The sequence below is a fragment of the Trachymyrmex septentrionalis genome, unplaced genomic scaffold, assembly GCF_001594115.1.
Source record: "Trachymyrmex septentrionalis isolate Tsep2-gDNA-1 unplaced genomic scaffold, Tsep1.0 scaffold49, whole genome shotgun sequence".
Lineage (NCBI taxonomy): Eukaryota > Metazoa > Arthropoda > Insecta > Hymenoptera > Formicidae > Trachymyrmex > Trachymyrmex septentrionalis.
Window position 1 is genome coordinate 516,337 of NW_017305661.1, and position 5,490 is coordinate 521,826.

Below are 5,490 nucleotides of genomic sequence, written 5' to 3' on the forward strand. Positions count from 1 at the left end.
TGGAAAAAAGAATGCAGTTATGACGAAAAAGAGGGATTAAATAAAAATACTGAATAAAATATAAATTTTAATTATTTTGTTAAAATCATTTAAAGTACGCAAATTTTGAATGTATTTGATTATAAACGTATAGTCAGATATAATATTTAAAAAATTATAACAATTATTTGAAAGTTTAAGGAAATTGTGAGCAAATTTCGAAATTCTAGATTTTTTTACATTTTCCCGACTTTTCCCGGTTTTCTAGATCTGTGATATCCTTGATGTGTGCGTGCATGCGGGCATGCGTGCGTGCGTGCGTGCGTGCGTGCGTGCGTGCGTGGGTGCGTGCGTGCGTGCGTACGTGTGTGTGTGTGTGTGTGTGTGTAACATTTGTATGCAACCTTGAAACATATACGCTAAATAACTGTGTATGCATTTTACTAGCAAGTGAAGTACTGAGCGTAACACCTTTCACCAGTTGAAATCGTAATTTTTTGCATATGATGTCGTACCGAAAAAAAATATAAATTGATTTCGATAACTATAATTACTGTGTGTGTGTCTGTTTTCATTTTAATCCATTTATAGCAAAATTAGAATTTATGATGATCAATTATACTATACATGAATCTTCACTTTGCATCTTCTTATTAAGTTAAATTAAAATTTCTGTAAAATCAATGTAAAAAAAGATATTAATATGTACGTAAACTATATGAAAATAAATATGAATGTCTGTGTTTTATATAATTACAATGATTCTTGAATAAAAAAAACATGACAATGCCATTAAATCAAATACACACGAATAGATTAATGCAAAATATATTTTTGTTAGAGAGAGAGAGAGAGAGAGAGAGAGAGAGAGAGAGAGAGAGAAAGAGAGAGAAGGGGAGGATTCAATTGTCATATTTATTTATGCTTATTCTCGATTTCTATTGATATTTGAATTTTTTACGAAGTTGCGGACTCGACCGCGTAGCAACGGATAGAAATCATTAAGTTGGAAGATTTGACGCCTCTTTCCGTGTGCAAACATCGTGCGAGGTAGTGAATGCGGAAGAGCTTAGTGGAATTTGCGCGAATATCCTGATTTGCATGTGCTTCACACTATGCAGTACACAGATGGAGAGAAAACGCGTTTTGGAATTATAATTTAAATAACAAATCGCATGGATTAAACGAATAGCTATGAACTGCTGAGATGTGATCTCACTAATTTTGTCATGAAAGGAAAAACTTTAGAATTTTATACTATTTCAGTAGTAAGCTATTTTAATAAAAATCATGTATATATAATAAAACACACACATATGTTATTTTAATCAATGTATATTGTAATATGTAAATTATAAACATTGTAAAAAATATTTTATTAAACAAGAATCTAATATTAATGGAATTATATTACACAAATCTGAAATAATAAATTATGCATTTTTAAAAGCCGTTAGGTTACGTTAGGAAAAACCACAAAAATATTGTAGTTAATCGTACGAAATTGCTTTTACAATTAGACTGTAATTTTCCAGCATTAAAAATGCAACTACAACTATAACTACCGACCTTCCATTTAGTGACGTATGAAATAAATATATGTAAAAGATGACTAACAATGCATAGATTAACATTGCATAGAAATACATCGACGTATGTTATTACACAAGATGTACGAGATGCAAAGATATAGTCTAATTATCTTTTAATTCTTAAAAAAGTAATTTAATTTAGAGAAAAATATAATTTTATAAAAACAATATTTTTTACCTTCAGAAAAACAAAATATCTCTTCTTAAAAAAAAAATATTTCTTCTTTGAGAAATTAAAACATATAATTTAATCTCCAAATTTATATTTTTTTAAAATTGTATTTAGATACGTATAGATTCCATATGCAAAGTGTATACTCGTATAAGATTAAAAGAAGGACAACAAATAAATAAATCTCCTTTACTTATTAGTATCCTCAATATATAGTGTTCTTGATCTCACGAACTTTAGTCGCACTTCTATATGACTCAACTTTAACTCTAATTAAAACTAATTATAATATCAATCTCAATGTTGTTACATCAAGCTATTGTCTATTTGTTTAGCTCTCTTTACCTTTGGGAAAATTTGTACATTCAGTACTACGATGACGTTTACACATAGTAGTAAGGCTATAGCGAATTACCGCGGATGTCACATTGCCATTTTGCTTTCTCGCTGACAGAAACCACCGTCACACCCGGAAATTATGTGGCATGAATTCAGTGCCTTAACGTTCGACAGCCTGTCTGAGTACATTTTCCGGCGCTACATGTTAGTCGTTGAAGTCTCGCGAAAGCACGACCTCCTTGACGTTTTAAGATCGTATATTATCGCGTTACAGAAGTTGCACACATGACATTTCCTATATCAGGTAAATCGTAACCACTAAATGGTTTCATTTTAAATTGACTAATACAATGTAATAATAAAATTGCTAACAATGTTGATATTTAAAGCAACATTAATTCAGAAAAAAAATTTAGATAAAGTTTTTATAAATTAAATGACATAGAAACGACTTGAAAAGAATAATATAATACACAGAATTGATTCTGTTTTAAAACGCTCAATATAATACTATTGACACGCAAGATTATCAGTATAAGTATGAATAGTGTTTTACATTAAATATATAACATATTACGATTAATATTTACAAATTTACATGCATTGATGTGATATTATTTATTTATGCATATCTTAAGGCATATAAATACATTTTATACATTATTATATATCACAGAATCTTCTATCTAAGTTGTCTGAACAATTAATTTTTTATATTCAAGCTTAGAGAATAATACTTTTTTATGCTGCAAAAAAATATTGTGTGTGTGTGTGTGTGTGTTTGTATGTGCGTAAACATATAAAACCTATTAATTGTCTCATATTTTACACAGTCCAATACCTTGACTCAATTTTTATCTACAATTTAGATAGACGTCTCATCATTTGCATTTATTTCACAATCTCTTAAAATTAATTAGATTATTATATTTGCAAATTTTATTTTGTGAAATGCATTTTCTTTTATAGAATGTTATTTCTGTTCAGGTTTTTATTCTCTTTGTCTCTTGTGTTGTAAAAAATGCATAATTAAATAATTGAAAAGAAAACAGTTTGTAGTCTATAGATATGCATATCAAATACACATACACACGCACACACACAATTCGAAGAATACTCATGAATAAATATTGCATATTTTGGATTTTTGTGGATCTTGATGGATAATTAATTAATTAATTAATTGTCGACTAAACAACATTCCGTATTCAATTAATACAGCTAATTCTGAGAATGTATAATGTTTGATATAATGATAAAATACGTCATACGAGATGTGCAACTTTAATAATCTACGTCAGACGCGAATTGTAACTCGCCAATAACATTTTTTACTATTTTTTACTACATTCTTTCATATGTTCTGTACTTTAACCGGTGTGATTAATTACCTATGATTCATTCATCCATCTGTTAATCATAAGATTTATATCTTAATTTTACTACGACAAAAATATTTCTCTCTAAAATATTTTAATGCATAGAATTATGTAATCCTGAATATGTACTTATATTAATTAAGATCTTTATTTCGTATAATGCCATATAATCACACCAGTAATCAATTAAAATTTAATATGCTAATCGAAAGTATCCTTAAACAATGTAAATGTTATTCTTGGAGTTAATTCGCGTTCGTCGCGAACGAATTGGAAGTTCGATTCGGTTGATGACACGACGCAACATTTTTTCGTACATTGGTCATACTTCTTGAACGTTGACGAGTGAGCGACGAGTGTCACATTCGGCGCCGAGATGACTTGCGGAATAGCGGCGCCGCAATGACGTTATTCGAAAGAAAGAAATAAAAAGCGGAAAGGGAGTGCACGATAAAAACGATGTGCGTGGGCGGCCGAAACGACGGACAGGAGACAAGATGCAGCAGAGAGGCCGCGTGCAAGAAGTAGAAAGAGAGAGAGAGAGAGATGGAGATGCATTCGATGAAGGTGCTATCGTGGAGCGAATGACAATCCGAATTTCCGTCGTTACATGAGCGGCTTGTGCATTTTTTTTACAGACCCGGTTGGCGCCGAAACCATTGATTAAACCTTGGCGCCGACCCATTTTTCCCCTCTCGCGACCTGTTCTCCCTACTTTCCCCAGCTTTTCTCTCGATCCTCTCAGGCGACATGCGTCCCGTATGAGGCAAACTTTTTGGCAACGGAATACACTCGCGTTATTGCCGCACCGATTGAGAATCACTGGGATCACTTGGCTCTCCGGACTAATCCATAAACACTGTTCTCTCGTCCAGCGTCGCAGCATTCTATAGCGTACGAGGGTTTAGAGCCGAAAGTCGACACTCGATAAAATACGAACACAACACACATCGCTCGTGAAACTTTTTTTTCCTGTGATATTGACATTGCGATGCTTCACGCGAGAGTATGACTCGATCAGATTACGATTTGATGGAAATATATTTCCTCTATAGAGACAGCAAGGCAAACCGCACTACGCCAAACGGAATGTAAAAATTATATTATACTGATTGTTTCAATAAATTTTTCTTTCTCTTTTTCCTTCGTGTCATTACAATAAATAAATCATTTTATTGTTAATTGTGTGTTTCTCAATCAATAAACGTGAAAGAAATCTCAATACAATGATGGAAAATTAAATTTCATTCTCAAATATGAATATAATATAATGCATTATATATTTAATACATAAATATGTATATAAAATGTATATGTTTTTTAATGCTAAAATTGTACACAAGAATGTTCTCGGCTACAAAAACGACTTGGCTGTCAAGAGATGAGATTCAAAAAGAATATTAGATACATAGAACGACGAAGGAAAAAAAACATAAAACTCTTTCTATCAAATTGTTAGATTCGCTTATCCCCATTATCTTTTAAACAATTTTGCAATGAAATTTTTTAATAATTTACAATTCAGCTCATAAGCTCAATCTGAACTAAATTTTTTTTAATTATATGATATAACATTAAGATATTTTCAAGAAATACAATTTAATATTGCACTTTAAGAATTAATTACAATTATCCCCATATATTTTTTATATATAATATTTTTAATCAATTATCTTAAATACTGCTCAAAAACATTTCAACTTCCCGCTTCTCTGTTATTTCCTTTTAAGAGTGGGAATTTCAGTACCAAGAGCTGATAATATATCAATGTTGGTATTTGTCTCTTTTCCTCTAGTTATATTTAAGAAACTACGAGCTGACACATGTGTAGTAACTGACAGTGATAATTCAGAAATGGTTCAATAAAATTACGTGTCATAAACGATTAAGTAAGATTGTCTGTTCTAAAATTGAATTTTAAGAAACAAAATTCTTTTAAACTAATAGAAATTTATCTAATTTTCGAATAAACTTTTTACGATGTTTGTGCTAATGTATTTGCCTTAAACAATAAACAATAAACAGATCA